The 12,120-nt window shown below is 51.0% G+C and overlaps 1 long non-coding RNA gene across 2 annotated transcripts in view; it reads right to left on the bottom strand.

The window, feature by feature from the left end:
• Positions 1 to 12,120, bottom strand: part of LOC147576273 (uncharacterized) — a 32,801-nt gene that overhangs the window by 19,568 nt on the left and 1,113 nt on the right. For both annotated transcript variants that reach the window (XR_015240625.1, XR_015240624.1), the window contains exon 3: positions 9,942 to 12,038. This is a non-coding gene — a long non-coding RNA (uncharacterized LOC147576273). The remainder of the gene's footprint in view (positions 1 to 9,941; positions 12,039 to 12,120) is intronic.

Genomic DNA, 12,120 nt, shown 5'->3' with positions numbered 1-12,120 from the left:
ATTGCTTATAAAAGTACACAGGAGTTGTGGATTTTGACGGACGCTGCCGAGCTGTCCTGTTCGGGCCGGTTAAGCGTGGACTCCCACCTCATCCAGGGCCCGACAACGGCAGCTCCCCAGCCTCTCAACCCCAAACAGCGACAGCCTTTGAAATTTTAGCTGATGAGCAAAAGGTCATGTGTTACTGTGGTTTTAATTTGCATTCTGAGCACCAGTAGAGGTGAGGGCCTTGCAAAGTCTCTCGGCCAATCACATCCCTTTTGTGCACCGCGGCTTAGGTCTCGTTGTCCTTTTTTTTTTTTTTTTTTTTTTTTTTTTTAAACGTTTATTTATTTTTGGGACAGAGAGAGACAGAGCATGAACGGGGGAGGGGCAGAGAGAGAGGGAGACACAGAATCGGAAACAGGCTCCAGGCTCCGAGCCATCAGCCCAGAGCCCGACGCGGGGCTTGAACTCACGGACCGCGAGATCGTGACCTGGCTGAAGTCGGCCGCTTGACCGACTGCGCCACCCAGGCGCCCCAACATTACTTCTTTTTAATATTTTTATTTCTGAGAGAGAGTGAGACAGAGCATGAGCAGGGGAGGGGCAGAGGGAGATGGAGACACAGAATCCGAAGCAGGTTCCGGGCTCCGAGCTGTCAGAACAGAGCCCGATGCGGGGCTCAAACTCACAGACGGCGAGATCATGACCTGAGCCGAAGTCGGATGCCCAACCGACTGAGCCACCCGGGTGCCCCTGTCCAAATGCACTTTAGACGGCATATTCCTGACTTGGCTTTCTTGGCCAGAGGGGGAGCGTAACAGAGGAGATGCCGGAGTGGAAAGAGGCCAATCAAAATGCTTTAATTTGACAAAGTTCACAACATGTGACAACAGAGCCATTCTGGGTCTATTCTGGGGCCCCAGGGGGACTAAGCGAGTGAGGGGTACCGAGCCCCACTGGCTTCAGGCCAAACCGACACTCTCGCCTGGCCTCCCTGAGCCACGAGCAACTGGCCCCGGCCCCCATGATGAGCTTTCCCTTCTGGCTGACAGTGAAGGACAGGCCCGTCCAGGAGTCCGCTCTGGGCCTGCTCCCCACAGGGTTAAAGACGCACCAGGTCGTGGTCAGTCTCTACCCAGCTGTCTCAAAGGCCAGTCGGCTAAATCTCTGGGTGTCTCGTGGGCATCCCCAAATCACCACGCCTGAAGTAACTCTACCCCACCTCAAGGTGGCTTTGCTTGGCCCTCCCACTCGGTAAACGGCCCGACAATGCTCTCAGCTACCACAGCTGACACCCAGAGTGCCCCTTCCTCTCGCCCTGACTGCCAGCCCTTCACCACTGTCACTCACCTGTGCCTCCAAAAGCCCACTGGACATCCCGGTCCAGACCACCATGACCTTTACTCCGGAGGGGTCCCCTGCTCTCAGACAGAGCCAAGCTGGGCTGTGTGTCAGGGGCTGAGAGGCAGTCTGTACAGCTTGGAGGCCCGACTGTCCCACTTCTACCCTTACTGGGCCCTGGGGGCTCCCAGGGGACAGGTTACTTTGGGGGAACTGGGGGGCTCCAGAGGGATAGGGGGTTCCTAGGGGGATGAGGTGGGGCTCCAGAAGGACAGGGGGCTCCCAGAGGGAGGAGTAGCTCCTGGGGAACAAGCAGGGCTCTGGGGGGGATAGGATGGCTTCCAGGGGATGAGGGGGGGCCCAGGGAAGTGGGGGGATTTGAAGGGATGGTAGGGGTTCCAAGAGGATGGGGCTGTGCCCCAGAAGCCCACCAGGGCACCAAGGGGAAGCCAGTGGAGAGTGCCACAGGCTCCAACCCAACCAGGCACCCAACCAGGGTGCCACACTTGTCTCCGCCTCCATTCCCTCTTTCCCATCCTGAGTTGGGGGGATCCATGGCTTCATGAGGTCCCCTGACCGACCACCACAGTGATGCTGCACCGAAACTGGAGTGGTCCACCTGTGCAGAGCACCTGCACCCCGGCAAGTGGCAGCTCGGAGCAGATCTGATTTTAGTTGGGACAGTAAATCGATGTAATGTTTCTTACATGTCGGTGTCATTAACACCTTCAGTAACTCCTTGTGTCCTGAACGGAAAATTTAATCCCCTTTCTGGTCTCCTTTCTAACCTAAGAAGTTGGGTATGAGCCAACTCCAGCCTAGATACCTGGGGTCTACTCTGAGTTGCTAACCCTAAACCAATAACTCCCAAAGGTATAAATGATGTGAGTCATATCTATTTCTCAGAAATACCTATTTCTGGGCCTCCCAAGGACTTAGAGTATAATCCCAAGTACAGGTTGCATTTTGTAATCTTGAAATGAGGAAGGTGGTCCCATAACCTGAGATGGTGAGTAAAGGCTCAGATAAGCCCCTGAGAATTAGAGCTAGGCACTGGATTAAGACAAAATACACAAACCTATTAACCTGCTACCAAGTCAGTGAGGAACTGTGAGGGTAAGAACCAGAAGAAGGCTCAGCCCAAGAGATAAATCACCAGAAGCATCTGCTGATTCAGAAGACAACAGCCAGCAGGCTGACTGGAACTTTCTACAGAGTCCCAGGGATGTGAGAAAAGAGTGGATTTCAGGAACTGTGCTGAGGAAGACGGGCCCCACTACATTCTCCAGGCTTTGGGTTGGGTCCTGGAAGGGCTACACCCCAGATCGAGAGTAAGCAGAAAAGGGACCGGCCACGGTATGGACTGGAGCTCAACCTCCAAGTGACCCCAACTCACCACCAGGATTAGGATGACCCGGGGATCGCCGGCACTCCTGGCCTAACGGTCTGCCCTGACAGAAGACAGGTTATCTGATGCATCAGCCGATCATCGGATTCTCTAGGATTTCTTAAGTAGGAAATATACAACACTCGATCAAAAGTAACTTGGCATACCAGGACATAAGATGTGACGACAAGGAACAGGCAACAGAAATGACCCAAGAGAGACGTAGATGCTGGCATTATCAGATAAGGACTTTAAATAACTGTACTTAACGTACTCAATCAAGTACATTGTCAAAAGACAAGATTAATTTGGTTAAGGGGAGACCTGGAGACAAAACCAAAAAAGTAAATGGAAACTCTGAAAGAGAAAAACAGAATAACTAGATTTAAGGACGCAATGGATGGGGTTGACAACAGATTTGATACAGAGAAAGAGAGAATTCGTGATTTAGAAGGCAGGTGAAAAGAAATTACCTAGACTGAAACAGAGAGTCGAAAGGATACATACTCTAGTAAAGAGTGCAAGAAACATGTGGGACAGAGTGAAAGGTTGGTCACACATGTGATCAGAAAGAGAAGGGGCATCCAAAATATCTAAAGAAATGAGAAATCTGAGAATTTCCCCACACTGATGAAGGGTATCAAGCCGTACATTCTGGAAGCACTATGAGCATCAAGATGGACAAACACACACTGAGGCACAGTACAACAAAACCTCTACTGAAAATAGAGGGATTCTTCCAAACACCTGTGAAGACACGCTATCTTCAAAGGAGTGACAATAAAACGGACAGAAAGTATAAAAGCCAGAAGACAATGAAGTCACATTTTGAGATCGCCGACAGAACCGCCAAGCTATAATTCTATACTCAGCAAAAATATCCTTCAAAAAGAGAGGACATACGAAGAAATTTTCAGAAAAGCAAAAACTCTGGCAGAATCCATCACCGGTAAACTCACGTCAAATGAAATACTAGGGGTTCTCCAGGCAGAAAAAAAAAAAAAAAAAACCCAGACGGAAGTAGGAAGATGCCAAGATTGAAGAGCAACAAAATTCTCAATGAATACTGACTGCATGAGTTAATAATAATTAATTATTATTCACAGATAGAGACAAACATGCCCTAAGGTTCCCGTATTGTCCAGGAAGTGCTGAAGTATATACTTCTATTAAGCTTTAATAAGTCACAGACGTACATATAATCTCTCGGGTAACTACTAAAATAATACTAAAAGAATGCAAAACTACCGAACCAGAGAAAATAATTTAAAAAATCCAGAAAAAGGCAAAAGAAAAAAAAGAGAGAGAAACAGAAACAGAATAGGCAGATACAACAGAAAGCCCCAAATATATCAGCGATTACATGTAAACAGTCTAAATTTTCCAATGAAAAGAGAGATCATCAGACTGGGAAACCCCACCAAATGTCAAGTACGTCGTGCTTTCAAGGAACACCTTAAATTTTTTTTTTTTCAACGTTTTTATTTATTTATGGGACAGACAGAGATAGAGCATGAACGGGGGAGGGGCAGAGAGAGAGGGAGACACAGAATCGGAAACAGGCTCCAGGCTCCGAGCCATCAGCCCAGAGCCTGACGCGGGGCTCGAACTCGTGGACCGCGAGATCGTGACCTGGCTGAAGTCGGACGCCCAACCGACTGCGCCACCCAGGCGCCCCTCAAGGAACACCTTAAATGAAAGAATCTAGAAATGCTAAAAGTAAGAGAATGCGAAGGAGCATACCGTGTAAGCACCATCCCCCAAAAAGCTGGCATGGCTGAGTTATCCAACAGAATCAACTCTGGGACAAGCCCCGCAAGAGAGAAATGTCACCGCTGGATCGTAGCCGCAAAGTCAGGAGATGCACAGGGGAAGCTCAGGTGCACAGCCACGGTCACAACCACCCCAGACAGCTGGCTGGAAAAATGGAAGGCACAGTCCCTCCAGGTTTGCCAATACTGTTGCCGACCACACTTGGCTAAACTCATAGCAAGAGAAGCCAGTAACTCAAGGGACGGGGGGTCAGAAAAGAGACAGGGAGGGGAGGGCGCTTGTTGGGATGAGTACTGGGGGTTGTATGGAAGCCAATCTGACAATAAATTATATCAGAAAAATAAATAAATAGGCAAAGTCAAAAAAAAAAAAAGAAAAAGAAAAGAAAAGCGAGAGGGAGAGATTTATTTTGGGTGCTGGCAGCGAGGGGAGGTGGCGGCTCAGGCCTTACCACCCAACCTCTCTGCCAGCAAGATGGACACCTCCAGTTTCACAGGGAAAGGTTCAGGGCAGGCAGGGAGCGCACCATCAGGGCAGGGTCGGTTTGTGTTCAGTGTGTGGTCACGGCCTGGGGAGGGGACACGTGAGGTGTGGTCTTCTAGGCATTCCACTGACGTCAGGGCTTTTCTAGCCTGGTGGTCGGAACGTTCCAGTCACTGCAGAACATCCTCATCAATGCCTCAACAGAGTGCAGAAAGAAATCAGAAAAATGGGTTTCAGTCCGAGCATGAGTCAAGTGGTCTTGCCTGTGTGTGGTTTTCACTGCTGCGGTTGGTCTGTTGTTGAGCAGGAGGGCTTGCTAACAGAGAGGGAGCATCTCCAAGGAGAAGGAATCTCTTTGCTGGGATGCTAAGATGACTTCAAACATGGCGCTCGTAACACAGTCTGGAGACAGAAGAGCACAAACCTAACAGAACTGAAAAGAGACACACGACCGTGGCCAGAGGGCCAACACTCCTCTCTTAGCAACTACTCGACGAGACAAAAGAATCCACGAAAGGTGTAGATGAACGACAACAACAACAAAAAGATTAACAAACCTGACACGGCTGACAGTTATCTTACAAAAACCGTCCCAGGAAGAAACAGAAAAGTCTGGGTAGTTCTAGAACTACTAAAGAAAGAGCATCCACGATGTAAAAACCTCCTACAAAGAAATAAAAGAATTCACTAACAGATTCTATCAAACATTTAAGAAATAATTAACACCAATATTACACAAATGCTTTGAAAAGACAGAAAAGGGGAAACACTTCCCAACTAACTTTGAGAGGCCACCACAACCTTGGTACCGAAACTGCAGTCCCCTCCCACTCAACAGAAACGCTCACATACATTCAGCAAACGGCACGTACATTCACAGCAATGCGAAAACCTACTGGTTTGGAAAGAGTCGTACACCAAGAAGGAATGGGTAGGTAGAGTGTGGTTTGTCCACGCAGTAGAAAACAATACAGTCCGCTGCCGCTCACAACGAAATGATGGCGGTTACTCACACAGCTGTTCAGCAAAGAAAAGATATCATGCAATATATAATTTATTTTTATTAATTTTTTGGTATTTATTTTCGAGAGAGAGAGAGAGAGAGAGAGAGACAGCATGTGAGTGGGGGAGGGGCAGACAGAGAGGGAGACACAGAATCCAAACCAGGTTCTGGGCTCTGAGCCATCAGCACAGAGCCTGATGTGGGGCTTGAACCCATGAACTGTGAGATCATGACCTGAGCTGAAGTCGGACGCTTAACTGACTGAGCCACCCAGGCACCCCAAATTCCATTTATATAAATCTCAAAAACAGGCAGAATGAGATCAGAAGAGAGGTTATTTGAAACCCCCGTGCCTTTACATACGCTTTGCTCCGTACCACGTTAGGTATGGAGGCATCAAATACCTCCTGTATGAAGCCGCCTGCCTGGCCTCACCACGGTAACTGACCAAGGCCTTTGGTGCCCACCACTGCACAGCTGTCCCACCAGCTCCCGTGGGCAGGCTCTTGTTTTTAATGTTGTTCGGTTCTCAGAGGCTGGCTCAGGGTCCAACCCGGGGTCCTATAGGAATGTCTAATCCTTGTAGTGTTTACGTGCAGGAGGGAGGAGGTCACTCCTGCGCCCACACCACCCTGCCAGCACGGAACGCAGGACTCTCGGAGTGCGCACTGACCCCCCGTGACTGGCCTGCTTCCTTACTACAGGACTGAAATCAGCTCCTTAAAGCCCAAATCTTCTCCCTCAGGGCAAGGAGCTGACCAGGGTATGCAAAGGCTCCCCTACCCCTGCTTCAACGTGAACTTCCTCCCGCCAAATGACAGAACTCAGCCCGTAGATCAGAGGGTACTCTACGGAAAGTGGAGAACACAACCCGGCCGGCCCTCTCTAGCGTAAGGTGAAGGCTGTCAGTTACGTAACTGCTCACACGGGAACGCAGAGCAGCCGCAGATCCAGCTCAGTTCTCAAACACCCGCTACCTCGCTCTGAATGGCTTCTGTCTCACCGCGGGGCGAGGCTGGGGAAATCCAGCGTGCTCCCTGCGTCAACCACGTGCACTTTTCTGTGTCTTGTGTTTCAATAAGCAAGGTATTTTTCTAACGGAAAATGTTTACGAAAGTAGAAGAGCCACAGGGGCCCCACCCAAAGACGCGTCTGGTTAAGCGTGTCTGACCGCTTGGCTGGTGGCACTACAGTCTCTTTGGGATGGCATCTCAGAAACACACACTGAGGTCTCCCCCCTCAGCCCCTCCGCTCCTGTTTCCTGAGACCCTCTATGTCGGGACCCTGCAACGGGCTCGAGGAAGTGGCAAGAAGTATCCAAAGGCTTTCTACTTCAGGAAACATGGAGTCTGGTGGGGACAGAGGCATAAGGGTGGGAGCGGGTGGGAAGGGGCCGAGAACTCATGTCCATCGGACGCCTGTCTGGGGCTGGATCGAGAAGACAGTGCACGCCGGAAGCGGACGAGAGTGGTCACCTCCAGGAGGGACGATACGAAACTGCAGCCGGGGTGCCTCTATGCAGCAAAGATCCCGCGGCAGCTGAACTCAGTTTAAGAACGAAGATAAAGACTTAGCTGGGAGAATCAGGTGAGTTCAAAAATAAAGACCTAAGTCCCGGTGAATCCCACGTGGCCCCCTTTGTCTGGGACGCACGTGCGGTGGTGACCTTCGAGTTCAGCTTCACTGGTCCTCACAGCAGCCAAGTCCTCACATCCGCATGGATGTCACAAAGGGGACCAAACAGGGCCAAACCCTTGTTTTAAACAGTTTTCTTTATCCTTACAAGAATTTCAGGAAACAAATCTAAGAGGTTATGGCACAGAAAAGAATAAAATGAAAGTAGACCATTTTAGCAGCTTTCCAAAAATGTGACTCTTGTGGTAGGCGAGGGAGCCACTCCCACAGTCAGCCTGGGAGAGCCGGTCCGGTGTCCTGGGATGAAGTCGAAACCTCGCACCCAGAGTCCAGCTAAAGGGCCCTGTTTCTGCATTGCACACTCGCATAAGCAATGTTTAGAGCCCACGCGTGTGTGCCCTGACCTGCATTACGTCACGGAACCCGCGCCACCTGGAGGGAGGTAGCTGGTGGCACTAGTGCCCACGTGAAAATGACCAAGCTTAGAGGTGCACAGTGTCTGCCCGTGGTCACCACGGGGCAAGGTCACACCCGGGTCAGCTGGTTCCAGGCCCTGGGCTCAACCATCTCCTTTGAAGACAACCAGTGGAGCAGTTTAATAAAATGCCAAAGATCAACTCTGACACATAGTTCCCTTATTTGCAAACCTCATCTGCCAAAATGTCAATTCTGAGAAATGGGGACTAGTCCACAACTTATTCATGGATAAGCACCCGAAACGTAAGTTGTAACATTTATGGACTAAAGTTCGTGATGTCTATTCCTGTGAGAACATTTCTGATCCCCGCTCAGACATGTACTCACTTTAGGCCCAATTCCAACAGTCTTAGACTATTATTTCCCAATAAACACAGAAATGAACTAAAACAGAGACAACAAGACGGGTACATCTGGCACCAGCACGTCATCTTAAGATATCACGTGAGTATCACCATGTTTCGGCAAAAACAACTGCCCAGATTTCTTCTCCCTCCTCCAATCCACCCAGCTTTGTAATACCTGTAGGGCATCTGTGACCCCTGAGGCCTTCACTGCTGCCCCACGTGTGGCTCCAGGTGGCAGGCCTTGGCCTTGCTTACCCCTCCTTCCTCCCAGGCCCCTGCAGAGGTGCTGGCTCACAGAAGGTCTCCCAAAGTTTGCCGAAACTAATTTTAGAAAAGTTCATCAAGGTCAGTATGCTATGTCTGTACAACAGGAAAGTGCGTAGTATAATTAAATAATCAATTTATATTAAAACTGTTAAAATAAAATTCTGGCGCTTAAGGAGTAAGTTCTCGAGAAAAGCCAGTTTTTTCCTGAGCACCCTCCCATCCCTCTTGCTCCGGGAGCCGGAGACGGCTTCCCCTACCAGCCTGTCAAGCACAGCTGCTTTCTCTCCTGGAGGGCGGGTCCCTGTCCTCCTTGCTCCTGACTGCTGCTTCCAGACCTTTCTTCCCCTTCTCCGTAAAACTCTCAGCTTTCAATTTTATGCCCCCGGTTGAGCGCCACTTGTTTCAGTCTGTGGACACCTGGCCACGCCCCTCATCAACCGGTAGTCCCGTAGGGAACCCTCCCAGGCCGGGCCTCGGCTCCCACGGTTCCCTCCACCAGGGATTTCTGCCTGGTCTGCTCGATGTCCAACCCTCAGCACCTACAGCACAGCCGGGCACAAGGGGTTATATAATAAACATTTATTGAATGAATGCACTTGAGTGGGGCACAGAATTAGAACAGCTCTTGACAGGGTTAGACAAATGAAACACTGCGCACAGATTACAAACGTCACCTTGTGAATAACACTCTTTCCTACAAAATCATCTTTTCTGTCTCTCTACTCGTGTATACTCTCCAGCTCTAACGCGCGGTCGATGCTCCGCAGAGCACCGCCGTACACAACCTACGAACCGAGCCCCCAGCCCCATCACGTTAATGTCACTGCCTGGACCCGGCGTCCGAGACACGCCACGGCACGCGCCTTCTGCCCCGGGCGGGGAGCCGTGAGGGTCGAGCCGGGACCACCTATTCCGCCCTGCAGCCACGTGAGACCTCGGAGACCAGGTGCTCCGCCTGGGAGAAAAGCTGCCCGGGCCCCGCCTCATGCGAGGCCCCGCCCCCGCCGACAGGGCCCCGCCCCACACGAAGCCCCGCCCCGCCGGCACTAGTGAGGCCGTCTAGGCCCGGCCCCCTACCGCCTAGGTCCCGCCCCTCCGCCTAGACCCCGCCCCACCATCGGTCCCGACGCGGCAGCTACGCGGCGCCCCGGCCAGGCCCCCCACCGTCGGAAGTGGGCCGCCTCCCAGTCCGTCGTCTGGAGGTCAGTCACTGCAAGGGTCCGCGCCCGGGGTCAGCTCTTACCAGCGCCGGCCTTGGGTCGACTGTGGATTCGCGCCGGGCCCTGCTGCCCGGGAGAGACGTGCGCTATTGAAGCGACACTGGGGGGCTGGGTGCTGGAGCCGGGGGTGCTGGGGGGGGGGGGGGACGGGGTCGTTGGGGGAGCCGTCTGGACTGGGGGTCGGGGCGGGGCCCCGCGGGCGTCCGCGCGTCCCGATGACGTCAGGGCATCCGTGTGCGCCCTCCGCGCGTGCGCCCTTGCCGCCGGCCCACTTCCCGGGGCACGCTGGGAGTCCCTGCTCTGGGGCGATGGGTATGCGCTTGTGCGGTCGGAGTCTTGGTAGTTCTGTCCTTTCCTTGTTGGGGTCCGACTTGATCTCTGGTCTTTTGGCGCCCAGCAAGCTACACAAGCAGGGACTGGCTCAGCCGACATTTTCCCCGGAGTAATCCTGGACCTTGTTCCCCAAAGAACCGCCCCTCCAAGGAGGACGGCCCTGGCAGAGGGGAGTTGCCCGGGTCACCCCACAGGATACTGGGCCTGGCCAGCTCCCCGCTCGGCATCTCTGCCCGTGTCAAGTCACCCGACAACCCTGGGGAGAGCTGTTTGGAAGGCTCACGTGGGGAAGACAAAACGTAAATGGGACGGCACCTCGGAGGGGTCGGGGTTGTCAGAGGATTGGCTGAAATTTAAAAAGGGCGTCTAGGCACTTTGCATTATTGGGCTGGCATCATTGGCACTCGGGTGTGGAGACTTGCGAGTGTGGGGAAAGCCAGTGGACTTCTGCAGCGTTTCAGGTCGCCAGGTGGGCAGTGTGTTGGAAGGACCTCACAACCAGGCAAGCCACCCTCTTGGATGGTGTGCCAGGAAGGTAACCAGGTACGAAAATATGCTGCAAAGCCTGAAAAACCTGAAAACAGTCAATGTCAGCCTGTAGATACTGGTTGAGCGAACTGGATACATTCAGTTGCACAATGTGGTCATTAAAAGATTGTATTACATACTGATTAGTGTACCTGTATGTTTGCGTATACAGGGTATACACAAGTACTCTTAAAAATACAGGAGCTCCATAATGCTTTAATTTCCTACTGCTGCTGTAACACATTGCCACAGATTTTTTTATTTTACAGCTCTTAAAATTGGAAGTGGGAAATGGGCCCTAGGGGTTAAATCGAACTATCCACCGGCCTGGTTCCTTCCAGAGGGTTGCAGGGGAGAATCTGCTTCTTGGCCTTTTCCAGCTTCTAGAGGCTGCCTTCTTCCCTGTTCAAAACACAGCCACTCCAACCTCTGCTTCCATTGTCATATCTCTCATTTTTACCCTTTTGCGTCCCTCTTACACAGACCCTCATGATTACTTTGGGCCTATCCAAGTAATGCAGGACAGTCTCTCCATCTCAAAACCTTTAAATCAGTCACATCTGCAAAGACCCCTTTGCCACATAAGGTAGGGATCAGGACATGGTCATCTTTGGTTATTATCCTGCCTACCATTTCTAATATCTCGTTTTTTATTAAGAAAACGTGTGTTGTGCATTCAGAGAAGTAGGAGCATATCCAGAGATGTCAGAGCCTTTGTGTCTGGAAGGCGGCATATTAGGGCTTTTCATTTTCTTATCTGTATCTTCTGGTTTTTCTACAAAGACCACATACTGCTCCTGTGACAAAAATCGTTTTATAGCAAAGGAAACCATCAACAAAATGAGAAGGCAAACTACTGATTGGGAGAAGATATTTGCAAATGATATATCTGATAAGGGGTTAAAATCCAAAAAAAACATAAAGAACTCTTACAACACAACACCAAAAAACAAAAAACCCAAAACAATCTGGTTAAAAATGAGCAGAGGACCTGAACAGACATTTCTCCTAAGAAGACACCAGCTATCCAGCAGACACATGAAAAGCACTCACCATCACTCGTCAGGGAAACGCAAATCAAAACCACAACCAGAGGCCACCTCATGCCTGTCAGAATGGGTAAGATCTATTGGTGAGGATGTGGAGAAAAGGGAACACTCACGCACTGTGGGCGGGGATGTAACTGGAGAACAGTAGGGAGGTTCCTCAGAGAGTTAAAAATACCAAATGATCCTTTAATTTCATTTCTGGGTATTTGCCTGAAGAAAACAAACAAAATCCTGTGGAAGTTGGCTGGAACACTGTTGCATCCAGAGGCCCCTCCACCCTCAACCGCCCTCA

This window comes from Puma concolor, chromosome D1 (genome assembly GCF_028749965.1).
Source record: "Puma concolor isolate L17-30 chromosome D1, mPumCon1.1.hap2, whole genome shotgun sequence".
NCBI classification, from domain to species: domain Eukaryota; kingdom Metazoa; phylum Chordata; class Mammalia; order Carnivora; family Felidae; genus Puma; species Puma concolor.
The sequence above is the reverse complement of the archived record's forward strand: the minus strand, read 5'-3'. Positions and strand labels throughout refer to the sequence as shown.